This window comes from Dendrobates tinctorius, unplaced genomic scaffold (genome assembly GCF_039654945.1).
Source record: "Dendrobates tinctorius isolate UK_male_01 unplaced genomic scaffold, ASM3965494v1 ptg000126l, whole genome shotgun sequence".
Classification (NCBI taxonomy): domain Eukaryota; kingdom Metazoa; phylum Chordata; class Amphibia; order Anura; family Dendrobatidae; genus Dendrobates; species Dendrobates tinctorius.
The window spans coordinates 25,197,545-25,214,371 of record NW_027361794.1 but is presented as its reverse complement, the minus strand read 5'-3'; the positions used below and the strand labels follow the sequence as shown (position 1 = coordinate 25,214,371).

Below are 16,827 nucleotides of genomic sequence, written 5' to 3'. Positions count from 1 at the left end.
TACACAGGAGTCTGAGACTGAAGCTAGGGATATACGGGTGTTTATAGCCTACACACAGGGGTCTGCAACCGAAGCTGGGGGTATACGGGTGTATACAGTCTACACAGGGGTCTGCGACTGAAGCTGGGGTTGTACGGGGGTATACAGCATACACACAGGGGTCTGCAACCGAACCTGGGGGTATACAGGTGTATACAGCATACACAGGGGTCTGCGACCGAAGCTGGGGGTATACGGGTGTATACAGCATACACAGGGGGGTCTGCAACCGAACCTGGGGGTATACAGGTGTATACAGCATACACAGAGGGGTCTGCAACTGAACCTGGGGGTATACGGGTGTATACAGAGTACACAGAGGGGTCTACAACTGAAGCTGGGGGAATACAGATGTATACAGTGTACACAGAGGGGTCTGCAACTGAAGCTGGGGTAATACAGATGTATACAGCATACCCAGAGGGGTCTCCAACTGAAGCTGGGGGTATACGGGTGTATACAGCGTACACAGAGGGGTCTGTGACTGAAGATGGGGTATACAGAGTACACAGATAGGTCGGCAGAAATGTGGCTCCGCTCCGTACACCTTGTTCACACGCGGCTCCGCACCATACACATCGTACACACGCAGCTCCGCTCCGTACACCTCGCACACACATGGCTCCACTCTGTACACCTCGTACACACGCTGCTCCGCTCCGTACACCTCGTACACACATGGCTCCACTCCGTACACCTTGTACACATGCGACTCCGCTCAGTACACCACGTACACACTGCTCCGCTCCGTACGCCTCGTACACACACCTCCGCTCCGTACACCTCGTACACACATGGCTCTGCTCCGTACACCTCGTACACACACGGCTCCGCACGCCTCGTACACACACGGCTCCACTCTGTACACCTTGTACACACACCTCCGCTCCGTACACCTCGTACACACACGGCTCCGCTCTGTACACCTTATACACACGGCTCCGCTCCGTACACCTCGTACACACACTGCTCCGCTCCGTACACCTCGTACACACACGGCTCCGCTCCGTACACCTCGTACACACACGGCTCCGCTCCGTACACCTCGTGCACACACGGCTCCGCTCCGTACACTTCATACACATGCAGCTCCGCTCCGTACACCCTGTACATACACGGCTCCGCTCCGTACACCTCGTACACACGGCTCCGCTCCGTACACCTCGTACACACACGGCTCCGCTCCGTACACCTCGTACACACACGGCTCCCCTCCGTACACCTCGTACACACACGGCTCCGCTCCGTACACCTCGTACACACACGGCTCTGCTCCGTACACCTCGTACACACACGGCTCCGCTCTGTACACCTCGTACACACACGGCTCCGCTCCGTATACCTCGTACACACACGGCTCCCCTCCGTATACCTCGTACACACACGGCTCCGCTCCGTACACCTCGTACACACACGGCTCTGCTCCGTACACCTCGTACACACACGGCTCCGCTCCGTACACCTCGTACACACACGGCTCCGCTCCGTACACCTCGTACACACACGGCTCCGCTCCGTACACCTCGTACACACGGCTCCGCTCCGTACACCTCGTACACACACGGCTCCGCTCCGTACACCTCGTACACACAGGGCTCCGCTCCGTACACCTCGTACACACGCAGCTCCGCTCCGTACACCTTGTACACACAGGGCTCCGCTCCGTACACCTCGTACACACACGGCTCTGCTCCGTACACCTCATACACACACGGCTCCGCTCCGTACACCTCGTACACACAGGGCTCCGCTCCGTACACCTCGTACACACGCGGCTCTGCTACATCCACCCTGTAAACCCCTCCTGACCCCACACATAAACTTCCCCTCATCCACCACCATGACAACCAGCACAGCGGACAGCAAAGAGCAGCTGACAGCACAGCGGAGGATTGGATGCCAGTTCAAAGGTTCATGGACCCAAATGAACAATAGTCCAAATAAGGAAGAGGAACAGCATCCGGTCTGGGTGAAAAATTGTATCAAAAATTTATTCTGCCAGTACAAAATACAACGTTTCGGCCATATTGTGGCCTTTTTCAAGTATAACATAACAGCACAAATGGTGGCCTTTTATAGTGTGGCACAGCCAATCACCATTTAGGTAACACCCATCACAGAAAATCCATACATAAAATACAGATAAATACATCCATCAGATACATATATATTCAATAGCACAGTTTATCTAGTCGTTAACAATAATGGTCATATTCATATTAGAAATATTGCAAAAGCATTTCATATATAAACAACGATCCCCAAATCAGCCACCAATGATCGTGATGCATCAAAGGTATCCATAGAAATAATGCACCAGTCACTTGCAGTAATACATATCCATATATAAACCGCCAATCCCTAATCACATAATAGTGGCGCCAACCCCAATCGACCAATCATATGAGGACTCACAAATCCCTATATCGGCAGAGTTCCCTCTCCCCATATGACAACATCAGCCAGAGCCAGGTTGTATCAGGAGCGCAGTCTAATGACGCGCACCACCAGGTCACGGCGCGCGCCGCCCATCCCCGCAGGTCCGGTCACGTGACGTCTCCGTCACAGAGCACCGCGCATGCGCGGTGCTATGCAAGGGATCAGCCACATGTCTCTTATATGCTGCGTTGTTTGGGAGCATTTTGGCCTATCTGTGTGGACTCATTTATTCAAGTGTGGTATTACACTTGTTTTTGTTAATCAGCGCATGCGCGGGTTTGTGAGGGAGTGCGGTATGTGATCGCGTGCTCTAGGCCTCTGCGCGTGCGTGGTCCTCCCCGGTGGGCGGTTCGTGTGGCTGATCCCTTGCATAGCACCGCGCATGATGGGTGTTACCTAAATGGTGATTGGCTGTGCCACACTATAAAAGGCCACCATTTGTGCTGTTATGTTATACTTGAAAAAGGCCACAATATGGCCGAAACGTTGTATTTTGTACTGGCAGAATACATTTTTGATACAATTTTTCACCCAGACCAGATGCTGTTCCTCATCCTTATTTGAACCTGCACAGCTGAGTCCTGCACACACTGAGGCCTCTGATCATGTGACCCCTGACTCCTCCCCTCCTGTGACCTCATCACAGGTCCTGTGCGGACAGAGCAGCCATATATGTGGAGTGTGGCTCTGCAGGTTCGGGGCTTCTGTGCTCTGGATATGGGTAGGTTATGAAGTGTCATTTGAGTACAGGGGCTCTTGGCTCATGATTGCTGCCATTATTATTTTTGCTGGTCACATGATTTTATACTTGATGTGTGGCCCTTTTAGTGCTATTTATTCCATATAATATGGGTATTTAACCCATCATTCTGCCCCTCCTTTTTCCTCATTTTTAGCATCTGCACTTTACTATGTAGTGATTGAGATGATCTCGTTTGTCTCATGTTTGATCCCCTCCGGTGCTCTCCAGGTGATCCGCTGCCGCCTGCTCCTGTGGATATCTATTATTATAAGCTCTAATCTTCTATGTGTATTCACATCTATGTCCGTCTGTAATAAAGACAATGGATGTCCACCTGTAAATTGTCTTGGATTAGAGTCATTTGGACTTTTTTCTTGTAATAGGATTAAAAAAACTCTCTGGTTTTTCATACTTTACACAGAGCAGCTGTAGAAATCTCCGGCCTCGGGGGTCTCACCAGACTTTGCTCTTTTCTTGCAGAGGCCGCAGTGGATTTCATCCCGGATCCATAGAGCTGAATAGAGGAGCGATGTTCCTTCACTCTGATGGTAATTGATGGTGACGTTTGTCCAACGTCCACGTTACCGGGTAAATCCCCCCAGGACTGCAGCCGGTAAAGACCCCGATATCCACAGGTGTCCCCTCTAATTGGGGGAAAGGGATAGAAAAGCCTCTTATCCCGAGGGGAAACCCTGTACATGGAGACATCGGCCTCAGATCTCTCCTGTCCTGTTCTTCCAGAAAAGCCTCAAACTTCTGTGTGTGACTCAGAGCTGAGATCTAACGTGATAGAAGATTCCAGTGCGGGGAAGACGGGAAACCTTCATATAGACGGCCGGTGGGGATGGAGGCAGTGACCGACTCTGGCCACATCTGTCTCTAGAGCCGCAGTAGAAGATGAAGATGTCGTCCTCACCATGAAGTAGTTATTTCTCATGTCGCGTGTAATGAATATCTCCTGCAGTATTGCTAATGCCGATTCCAGTGTCGGTAATGAGACGAGAATTAGCGTTATGGAAGATGAGTCTATGAGGAACGTGTTCAGCTGCCGACTCCGAGGAGGAAACTGCTTGTTGTCTGTGGCCTAAATATATAGGTTTTATTAGTAGATGTCAGGGGAGAAAACTAAACCCTGTAAGATAATAAATCTCCTCATATGTTTCCCTTATTATCTCCAGTAATTGTATTATTACACAGGATTCTTATGATGTTACATCGGATCATCTTCTTCTCATTCAGGTCTCTACAATATCGGATCCTCTCAGTGAAGATCAACAGAAGAGAATTTTCCTGATTTACCCATCAAGGATGGATATGGACAGAGACAAGATGGCGGAGAGGATGTTACACCTCACCCTAGAGATCCTCTTCCATCTCACTGGAGAGGTGAGAGATTCTGATGACATCACATTACATCATTCTTATCTATGGGAATAACAGATGGACAGAACTGGAGAGGTGAGGACTCTGGAAATGTCTGTAGTGAGATTTATTACTGTGTCTCTCCATAACCAGGATTACACAGTGGTGAAGAAGACCTCTAGTGATCGCTGTCAGGACCCTGTGTCTGAGGGATGGGGAAGACCCCTGAGCCCAATCACAGGGCCTCCACCTCACCCCCTGATCCATGAGGACATCAATGACCAGAAGATCCTAGAACTCATCTACAAGATGATTGAGCTGCTGACTGGAGAGGTGACACTGCTGGGAATGCTGGGACATTATACAGTAACACTATGAAGGGATCGGGGGATGACGGTATCATTGTATGTGTCAGGTTCCTATAAGGTGTCAGGATGTCGCTGTCTATTTCTCCATGGAGGAGTGGGAGTATTTAGAAGGACACAGAGATCTGTACAAGAACGTCATAATGGAGGTTCCTCAGCCCCTCACATCACCAGGTAATAGACAGGACTAAATACACACGGCCTATAATTATCTGTATGTAGAGAATGAATTCAGTCCCTGTATGTGTTTCCTCCAGATCTATCCAGTAAGAGGACAACACCAGAGAGATGTCCCCGTCCTCTTCTTCCACAGGACTGTAACCAAGAAGATCCCAGTGCTCCTCAGGATCATCAGGTAGATGGAGAGAAGGTGTCAGGAGATCTCCCCTATGATGTGTAGACGGCTGTGAAGGTCTTGTGCTCAGTCTTGTTTTATCCACCAGTATTATATCTCTATATATAAAACTGAATGTGTGTGTGTGTGTGTGTGTCACCAACCAATCACTAAGCATCTCTCATTTCACCAGAGCTGTTCAAAAGAATTTGAGCTGTGATTGGCTGCTATGAGCAGCAGCAGTTTTCCTTGCAACCAATCACTAAGCATCTCTCATTTCACCAGAGCTGGTTAAAAGCAGCTGAGCTGTGATTGGTTGCTATGAGCAAGTTTTCCCACTTGACAACACCTCAGCAGACACTGACATGGTGGGAGAAATCTAGCATCCCCGGGAACATAAGCTCCCAGCCATTGTCTGCCCCCCCCAGAAAGGAGCAGAGAGCATGACAGAAATGAATCCCCCCCCCTCCCTGCCCATATACCCATCACACATCCTCCGTCCCATAGGCACATCTTGCCTCTTAAAGGGATCATTGGTATGGAAGTTAGGGCAAATCCATCCAGCGCTTCAGTTTTGAACCCAGGCCTCTCTTAAAGGGATCTCCGGTATGGACGTCAGGGCAATTGCCTTCAAATGGTCTGGTACTGACCCCAGGCTCTCTTAAAGAGATCTCCTGTATGGAAGTCAGGGCAAATCCCTCAGCGCTCTGATTCTGACCTCAGGGTTCTATTAAAGGGATCCCCGGTATGGAAGTCAGGGAAAATCCACTCTGCGCTTTGATACTGACCCCAGGCCTCTCTTAAAGGGATCCCCGGTATGGAAGTCATGGCAAATCCATGCAGCACTTTGGTTCTGACCCCAGTCTTCTCTTAAAGGGATCTCCTGTATGGGAGTTAGGGCAAATCCCTCAGCGCTCTCATTCTGACACAGGGTTCTATTAAAGGGATCATTGGTATGGAAGTCAGGGAAAATCCACTCTGCGCTTTGGTTCTGACGCCAGGATGATGGGATGATGTGGGATATTAGGGTAGTAGTCCGGTGGCTCTGGCTGACTGGATGATGTGGGATATTAGGGGTAGTAGTCCGGTGGCTCTGGCTGACGGGATGATGTGGGATATTAGTGGTAGTAGTCCGGTGGCTCTGGCTGATGGGATGATGTGGGATATTAGTGGTAGTAGTCCGGTGGCTCTGGCTGACGGGATGATGTGGGATATTAGTGGTAGTAGTCCAGTGGCTCTGGCTGACTGGATGATGTGGGATATTAGGGGTAGTAGTCCGGTGGCTCTGGCTGACGGGATGATGTGGGATATTAGTGGTAGTAGTCCGGTGGCTCTGGCTGATGGGATGATGTGGGATATTAGTGGTAGTAGTCCGGTGGCTCTGGCTGACGGGATGATGTGGGATATTAGTGGTAGTAGTCCGGTGGCTCTGGCTGATGGGATGATGTGGGATATTAGGGGTAGTAGTCCGGTGGCTCTGGCTGACGGGATGATGTGGGATATTAGTGGTAGTAGTCCGGTGGCTCTGGCTGATGGGATGATGTGGGATATTAGGGGTAGTAGTCCGGTGGCTCTGGCTGATGGGATGATGTGGGATATTAGGGGTAGTAGTCCGGTGGCTCTGGCTGATGGGATGATGTGGGATATTAGGGTAGTAGTCCGGTGGCTCTGGCTGACGGGATGATGTGGGATATTAGTGGTAGTAGTCCGGTGGCTCTGGCTGATGGGATGATGTGGGATATTAGGGGTAGTAGTCCGGTGGCTCTGGCTGATGGGATGATGTGGGATATTAGGGTAGTAGTCCGGTGGTTCTGGCTGACTGGATGATGTGGGATATTAGGGGTAGTAGTCCGGTGGCTCTGGCTGACGGGATGATGTGGGATATTAGGGGTAGTAGTCCGGTGGCTCTGGCTGATGGGATGATGTGGGATATTAGGGGTAGTAGTCCGGTGGCTCTGGCTGACGGGATGATGTGGGATATTAGGGGTAGTAGTCCGGTGGCTCTGGCTGATGGGACGATGTGGGATATTAGGGGTAGTAGTCCGGTGGCTCTGGCTGACGGGATGATGTGGGATATTAGTGGTAGTAGTCCGGTGGCTCTGGCTGATGGGATGATGTGGGATATTAGGGGTAGTAGTCCGGTGGCTCTGGCTGATGAGACGATGTGGGATATTAGGGGTAGTAGTCCGGTGGCTCTGGCTGACGGGATGATGTGGGATATTAGGGGTAGTAGTCCGGTGGCTCTGGCTGATGGGATGATGTGGGATATTAGGGGTAGTAGTCCGGTGGCTATGGCTGACGGGATGATGTGGGATATTAGGGGTAGTAGTCCGGTGGCTCTGGCTGATGGGACGATGTGGGATATTAGGGGTAGTAGTCCGGTGGCTCTGGCTGACGGGATGATGTGGGATATTAGGGGTAGTAGTCCGGTGACTCTGGCTGATGGGACGATGTGGGATATTAGGGGTAGTAGTCCGGTGGCTCTGGCTGACGGGATCATGTGGGATATTAGGGGTAGTAGTCCGGTGGCTCTGGCTGACGGGATGATGTGGGATATTAGGGGTAGTAGTCCGGTGGCTCTGGCTGACGGGATGATGTGGGATATTAGGGGTAGTAGTCCGGTGGCTCTGGCTGATGGGATGATGTGGGATATTAGGGGTAGTAGTCCGGTGGCTCTGGCTGATGGGATGATGTGGGATATTAGGGGTAGTAGTCCGGTGGCTCTGGCTGATGGGATGATGTGGGATATTAGGGGTAGTAGTCCGGTAGCTCTGGCTGACGGGATGATGTGAGATATTAGGGGTAGTAGTCCGGTGGCTCTGGCTGACGGAATGATGTGGGATATTAGGGGTAGTAGTCTGGAGGCTCTGACGAGATAATGTGGGATATTAGGGGTAGTAGTCCGGTGGCTCTGGCTGATGGGATGATGTGGGATATTAGGGGTAGTAGTCCGGTAGCTCTGGCTGATGGGATGATGGGGGATATTAGGGGTAGTAGTCCGGTGGCTCTGGCTGACGGGATGATGTGGGATATTAGGGGTAGTAGTCCGGTAGCTCTGGCTGATGGGATGATGTGGGATATTAGGGGTAGTAGTCCGGTGGCTCTGGCTGACGGGATGATGTGGGATATTAGTGGTAGTAGTCCGGTGGCTGTGACGGGATGATGTGGGATATTAGGGGTAGTAGTCCGGTAGCTCTGGCTGACGGGATGATGTGGGATATTAGGGGTAGTAGTCCGGTGGCTCTGGCTGACGGGATGATGTGGGATATTAGGGGTAGTAGTCCAGTGGCTCTGGCTGATGGGATGATGGGGGATATTAGGGGTAGTAGTCCGGTGGCTCTGGCTGACGGGATGATGTGGGATATTAGGGGTAGTAGTCCGATGGCACTGGCTGATGGGATGATGTGGGATATTAGTGGTAGTAGTCCGTTGGCTCTGGCTGATGGGATGATGTGGGATATTAGGGGTAGTAGTCCGATGGCTCTGGGTGATGGGATGATGTGGGATATTAGGGGTAGTAGTCCGATGGCTCTGGGTGATGGGATGATGTGGGATATTAGGGGTAGTAGTCCGGTGGCTCTGGCTGACGGGATGATGTGGGATATTAGGGGTAGTAGTCCGGTGGCTCTGGCTGACGGGATGATGTGGGATATTAGGGGTAGTAGTCCAGTGGCTCTGGCTGATGGGATGATGGGGGATATTAGGGGTAGTAGTCCGGTGGCTCTGGCTGACGGGATGATGTGGGATATTAGGGGTAGTAGTCCGATGGCACTGGCTGATGGGATGATGTGGGATATTAGTGGTAGTAGTCCGTTGGCTCTGGCTGATGGGATGATGTGGGATATTAGGGGTAGTAGTCCGGTGGCTCTGGCTGATGGGATGATGTGGTATATTAGGGGTAGTAGTCCGATGGCTCTGGGTGATGGGATGATGTGGGATATTAGGGGTAGTAGTCCGATGGCTCTGGGTGATGGGATGATGTGGGATATTAGGGGTAGTAGTCCGGTGGCTCTGGGTGATGGGATGATGTGGGATATTAGGGGTAGTAGTCCGATGGCTCTGGGTGATGGGATGATGTGGGATATTAGAGGGAGTAGTCCGATGGCACTGGCTGATGGGATGATGTGGGATATTAGTGGTAGTAGTCCGTTGGCTCTGGGTGATGGGATGATGTGGGATATTAGGGGTTGTAGTCCGATGGCTCTGGCTGACGGGATGATGTGGGATATTAGAGGGAGTAGTCCGATGGCTCTGGGTGATGGGATGATGTGGGATATTAGGGGTAGTAGTCCGGTGGCTCTGGCTGACGGGATGATGTGGGATATTAGTGGTAGTAGTCCGGTGGCTCTGGCTGACGGGATGATGTGGGATATTAGGGATAGTAGTCCGGTGGCTCTGGCTGACGGGATGATGTGGGATATTAGGGGTAGTAGTCCGGTGGCTCTGGCTGATGGGATGATGTGGGATATTAGTGATAGTAGTCCGGTGACTCTGGCTGACGGGATGATGTGGGATATTAGGGGTAGTAGTCCGGTGGCTCTGACTGATGGGATGATGTGGGATATTAGGGGTAGTAGTCCGGTGGTTCTGGCTGATGGGATGATGTGGGATATTAGTGGTAGTAGTCTGGTGGCTCTGGCTGATGGGATGATGTGGGATATTAACGTGAATGTGGCTATGCGGAGTGGGCGGGGCTATACACTCAGCTTTATATGTAGAGATAGATATAATCGTTATAATTTGTTATAACTAACTGTACTTAGTTACTATGTCCGGGCAGCGCTGGGCTCTTCAGCTAGTGTTTTATACTTGTGTAATTAGAGCGGTGGAGATGACAGGATTAGAGCTGATCATAGATGGGACTTCTCCATCTGTCTGTGACTTTTTCAATATTTGTTTCAGGGTGAAGATCTGACCCATATTAATACTACAGAGACATATATGTAAAATAATAAATCTCCTCCTATGTTTCCCTTATTGTCTCCAGTAATTGTATTATTACACAGGATTCTTATGATGTTACATCGGATCATCTGCTTCTCATTCAGGTCTCTACAATATCGGATCCTCTCAGTGAAGATCTTCTACAGAAGAGAATTTTCCTGATTTACCCATCAAGGATGGATATGGACAGAGACAAGATGGCGGAGAGAATGTTACACCTCACCCTAGAGATCCTCTTCCGTCTCACTGGAGAGGTGAGAGATTCTGATGACGTCACATTACATCATTCTTATCTATGGGAATAACAGATGGACAGAACTGGAGAGGTGAGGACTCTGGAAATGTCTGGAGTGAGATTTATTAATGTGTCTCTCCATAACCAGGATTACACAGTGGTGAAGAAGACCTCTAGTGATTGCTGTCAGGACCCTGTGTCTGAGGGATGGGGAAGACCCCTGAGCCCAATCACGGGGCCTCCACCTCACCCCCTGATCCATGAGGACATCAATGACCAGAAGATCCTAGAACTCATCTACAAGATGATTGAGCTGCTGGCTGGAGAGGTGACACTGCTGGGAATGCTGGGACATTATACAGTAACACTATGAAGGGATCGGGGGGATGACGGTATCATTGTATGTGTCAGGTTCCTATAAGGTGTCAGGATGTCGCTGTCTATTTCTCCATGGAGGAGTGGGAGTATTCAGAAGGACACAGAGATCTGTACAAGAACGTCATAATGGAGGTTCCCCAGCCCCTCACATCACCAGGTAATAGACAGGACTAAATACACACGGCCTATAATTATCTGTATGTAGAGAATGAATTCAGTCCCTGTATGTGTTTCCTCCAGATCTATCCAGTAAGAGGACAACACCAGAGAGATGTCCCCGTCCTCTTCTTCCACAGGACTGTAACCAAGAAGATCCCAGTGCTCCTCAGGATCATCAGGTAGATGGAGAGAAGGTGTCAGGAGATCTCCCCTATGATGTGTAGACGGCTGTGAAGGTCTTGTGCTCAGTCTTGTTTTATCCACCAGTATTATATGTTTTATACTTGTGTAATGAGAACGGTGGAGATGGCAGGATTAGAGCTGATCATAGATGGGACTTCTCCATCTGTCGGTGACTTTTACAATATTTGTTTCAGGGTGAAGATCTGACCCATATTAATACTACAGAGACATATGTGAGGGGTGATGAGTGGTGTAAAGAGGAGATTCTCACATATGACTACCCAGGTGAGTAGTAACCACTGAATGCAGAGAAGTCACAGATTCCTCTCAGTCACCGGCTGTGGCTGCTTTATCGGTGGTGTAGTCCGGCCGTATTACCATGATCACCATTTTGCCTCTAGACCACAACATTCTCCTCCACCCTAAACTGTTCACATGACTTTGGGCAGTGAAAGCCCTTTTCTATAGAACTTACAACCAATTACATTGTTTTCGATCCTAAGGAATTCAGATTACTGCACAATCTCTCCTGAAATGGGGAGCAATATTATTTTCTCTAATCTTCTGCTCAGGATCCATAGTAGCTCCAATGGTCCACCATAAATGAGGGCAACTCTGGTTTACTGTTGTGTAATCTGTATTTGTAGTTTTCAGTTAATGAGATTCTCGTGCTCTGGGGTGGGGCTGTGGGTGGGGTTGTGGGCGGGGCTTTATGTGGTGCTCTGATTACATATTCATCTGTATTGGCTTATGACAGGTCGCTGACCCCTCACTGACCTGCCCCCATTATTACATAATGCATATAATAGCATTGATATTATTGTTGATAATGCCTATAATATTGTGGCTATTGTGAGGCTTAGAAAGAAATTACATCCAGCAAAATATCATCGGCGATGGCGGCGCCTGCACAGTAGCATCTGTATCAATTTTTTTTGTTAGGAAGTTATAAGGGTTAAAAGTTAAACAGCGATTTCTCATTTTTACAACGAAATTTACAAAACCATTTTTTTAGGGACCACCTCACATTTGAAGTGAGTTTGGGGGTCAATATCACCGAAAATACCCAAAAGTGACACCATTGTAAAAACTGCACCCCTCCAGGTGCTCAAAACCACATTCAAGAAGTTTATTAACCCTTCAGTTGCTTCACAGGAATGAATGGAATGTGGAAGGAAAAAATAAACATTTTCTTTTCTATAATAAAAATTTTCCTTTACACCTATTTTTTTTTTTACTTTTGCAAGCGTAACAGGAGAAAATGGATGATACATTTTGTTTTCCAATTTCTCCTGAGCATGCCGATACCCCGTATGTCGGGGAAATATACTGTTTGGGCGCACGGCAGGGTTCGGAAGGAAGGCGTGCCATTTCACTTTTTGAATGTAAAATATACTGGAATAATTAGCGGTTGCCATGTCACATTTGGAGAGCCCCTTGGAAAAAGCTAAACACGAAACGCACGTCGGGGTGCCAAGGCCATTTAATGGTACAGTACTTTATATCCAGAAATTAGCTATTCTCTCCCTATAATTCGCTATATTGCATTCCTATACACCACCACGTGGCCAAGATCTGAATCTGAGCATGCGCCGCCCACAGCGGCCATTTTTGTGGAGACCACTGCATCACAGCAATGGAACTGCGGGGGTCTCCGGGCTTTGACAAAATGCTGGCGGAGCCCTCCACATAGCACCACCGCCGCAGCAGCATTTGTAAGTATATTCCGACTATAAGACGCACCCCCATTTCCCCCCAAAATTTCTTGGGAAAAAGTGCGTCTTATAGTCCGAAAAATATGGTATATTTTTACGACTAAAATGTTGTTTTAACCCCAGATTTTACATTGGAAAATAGGTAGATAGGTAAATGGTCACTACACCCATAGATGAATTCGCAGAGGGGTGTCATTTCCAAAATGGGTCACTTCAGGGGGGATTCTGCTGTTGTGGCACTTTGGAGAGCTGCTAAGTGCCAGAACAACAGAATCCCCCCTGAAGTGACCCCATTTTGGAAGTGACACCCCTCTGGGAATTCATCTATGGATATAGTGACCAGTTTCACTACATGGATGATTTCCAGAAACTTGTAGTTTCAGAGCAAAAATTGCAAAAATGTCATTGTAGTGCCCAATATATTGTGCCCAGCTTGTGTCTCTGGAGACCTCCCCCCACCTACCCCCGGAAATTGTTACGTCAGCTCTACTCAAATGTGTCTGTCACTAAATAAACCAAATGCTTGAATGTCAAAACAGTTCAAAAACGTGGTTCTGTGTGGGAGATTGTAAAGCCGTCATGGAGGCATAAGGCTGGCAGTGATGGGCATTGTGGGTAATAATAGCGGGGATCATGCCTCATTCCTCTCTAGGAACATACACGACATCTTCTCTGGGGGTTCTTTCTTGTTTCAGTTACTGGGATGAGTGCAATAAAATGTCGCTCAGTGAGTCTTCTCACATCTTCACATTCTATAGGATTGGCGGGGACAACATTGTCAAAAACAAGATTTTCAGTGACCTTTTCCTGATAATCAAGGAAAGTATCTGCATTTCCGGCTTTTTTGTATAACACAAAAGAATTATATGTGGCCACCTGAAACAAATACATGACTAACTTTTTATACCAGATATATGATTTTCTTGATACCTGGTATGGCTGTAGAACCTGATCTGCAAGGTCCACACCCCATATATTTGTTGTAGTCAATGACAGACACAGGTTTTGGAGTAGTGGATCCCTGTTGGTCTGCAGTGGCCCTTGTGGCATCTGTGTGGATCGAGCTCAGGATAAAAATATTTTATTTATCCTTAATATTAAGGGCAAGCAGCTCTCCATTGTGTAAAGCCCCTGACTGCCCCATTCGGAAATGTTCTTTGACCAATGATTGTGGAAACCCCTGACGGTTTTTGCGAATGGTCCCACAAGCCCCTATGTTATGTTCAACCAGACTTTTAAATAGGGGTATGCTGGTGTAGTAGTTGTCAACATACAGATTGTAGCCTTTTTGTAAAAAAAAAAAAAAAAGGCTCAAAACCATTTTTCCAGATGTCCCCAGATAAGTAGGGCATCCTGGTGGGTTTAGTTGGCTGTGTTTCCCCTCATAAATGTGAAAAGCTGTTTCTTTTCTAGGACATTAGTTTGTGTCCATAAATTTGACCTAGCATAATAGGATCGTGGATTCTGGCTGATAAATTGGGACGCATATAAAATTGTTTGTAGGACAATATGCTCTAGCAAGCTACAGTTGTGGCCAAAAGTATTGACACCCCTGCAATTCTGTCAGATAATACTCAGTTTCTTCCTGAAAATGATTGCAAACACAAATTCTTTGGTATTATTATCTTCATTTAATTTGTCTTAAATGAAAAAACACAAAAGAGAATGAAGCAAAAAGCAAAACTTTGATCATTTCACACACAACTCCAAAAATGGGCCAGACAAAAGTATTGGCACCCTCAGCATTATACTTGGTTGCACAACCTTTAGCCAAAATAACTGCGACCAACCGCTTCCGGTAACCATCAATGAGTTTCTTACAATGCTCTGCTGGAATTTTAGACCATTCTTCTTTGGCAAACTGCTCCAGGTCCCTGATATTTGAAGGGTGCCTTCTCCAAACTGCCATTTGTAGATCTCTCCACAGGTGTTCTATGGGATTCAGGTCTGGACTCATTGCTGGCCACCTTAGAAGTCTCCAGTGCTTTCTCTCAAACCATTTTCTAGTGCTTTTTGAAGTGTGTTTTGGGTCATTGTCCTGCTGGCAGACCCATGACCTCTGAGGGAGACCCAGCTTTCTCACACTGGGCCCTACATTATGCTGCAAAATTTGTTGGTAGTCTTCAGACTTCATAATGCCATGCACACAGTCAAGCAGCCCAGTGCCAGAGGCAGCAAAGCAACCCCAAAACATCAGGGAACCTCTGCCATGTTTGACTGTAGGGACCGTGTTTTTTTCTTTGAATGCCTCTTTTTTCTCCTGTAAACTCTATGTTGATACCTTTGCCCAAAAAGCTCTACTTTTGTCTCATCTGACCAGAGAACATTCTTCCAAAATGTTTTAGCCTTTTTCGGGTAAGTTTTGGCAAACTCCAGCCTGGCTTTTTTATGTCTCGGGGTAAGAAGTGGGGTCTTCCTTGGTCTCCTACCATACAGTCCTGTTATGAATGAGTCACCGTAGGAGGCAGACACAAAAATAGAAGCTACGTCCAGAAAACCAGAGAAGTTGGCAACTATCAGATTGCAGACCTCTGAACCTATCAACACAACTAGCAGTAGTGGGGGGTTCCTACGGTGCCCTAGACCCCTTGATCACAGCCGGAGAGCTAAATAGCCTAAAGACAGAAAAGGAAATCTAAACTGCCCCAGAGCAGACCCCAAAGTAAAAGGCAGCCCCCAACATATAATTACGGTGAAGCAAGATGAAAAAACACTCACACAGATAGAAAGATAGGCTGAGCAAACGATGGGGCCCAAGCTAAACTAAACAGGACAGGAAAGGAAGGTTGCTGTCTGCAATCTGCCAAAACCCTATCAAAGACATAAGCCAACAGCTGATATGGAAAAAGACCCTGAAGCAGCTAGGCTTCAAAAACTATATGAGCACTCAGGTATTTTCAGAAGACAGAGCTAAAGGAATTCAGCTCACCCCAGCAGGGAATGGCAGAAGTCCAGAAAAACAAAGCAAACAAAGTCAAAGCACAAATGCAAAAAGCAGAGCAGAAAAACTTAGCTTTAGAAGAGCAGGAATTCAGACTGGTCTCCAAGGATCCCACAGAGAAATCACCCGCAGGGCAGAAGGGCGTCGGCAGCCTTATATCCAGTCCGTAACTCCACTCAGCCAGTCATCATCATTAGGCTCAGGTGGCTGATAATCAGGCTCACTACCTTTCCTTACCAGAAGAGGGAGTTCATCGGGCCTCAGTAGTGAAGGGGAAAATGAACTCACAACAGTACCTCCCCCTTGAGGAGGGGTCACCGAACCCTCAACCACGCCACCAGGGCGATCAGGGTGAGCCCGATGAAAGGCACGCACCAATCTTTTGGCATGAATATCAGAGGCAGAGATCCAGGAATTATCCTCCTGACCATAACCCTTCCACTTAACCAAATACTGGAGTCTCCGTCTAGCCAGACGGGAATCCAGTACTTTCTCTACCTCATATTCCATGTTACCTTCAACCAATACAGGGTCTGGAGGTGCCACCCCCGGAACAACAGGTTGAACAAACCTCTTCAACAAGGACTTATGAAACACATTATGGATTTTAAATGTGACAGGAAGAGCCAAACGAAAAGAGACCGGATTAATAATCTCCAAAATCTTGTAAGGTCCAATAAATCTAGGCTTAAACTTAGGAGAAGCCACCTTCATAGCAATATTTTTTGATGATAACCACACCATATCACCAACCTTAAACTGGGGACCAATGGTCCTATGTCGGTTGGAAAACTGCTGGGCCTTTTCCTGGGAGAGAGATAACTTATCTACCACTTGGTCCCAGATCTGGTGCATTCTCTCCACCACAGTGTCAACACCTGGGCAGGCAGAGGGCTCCACCTGCCCTGAAGAGAATCGAGGATGAAACCCAAAGTTACAAAAAAAAGGTGACATCAAAGTGGCAGAACTAGCTCTATTATTTAAAGCAAAT

At 48.1% G+C, this 16,827-nt stretch overlaps 1 pseudogene; it reads left to right on the top strand.

Annotated features, from left to right (window-relative positions):
• The first annotated feature begins 3,195 nt into the window (after window positions 1-3,195).
• The window catches only part of LOC141047192 (uncharacterized), a 28,033-nt pseudogene continuing 14,401 nt past the window's right edge, over window positions 3,196-16,827 (top strand).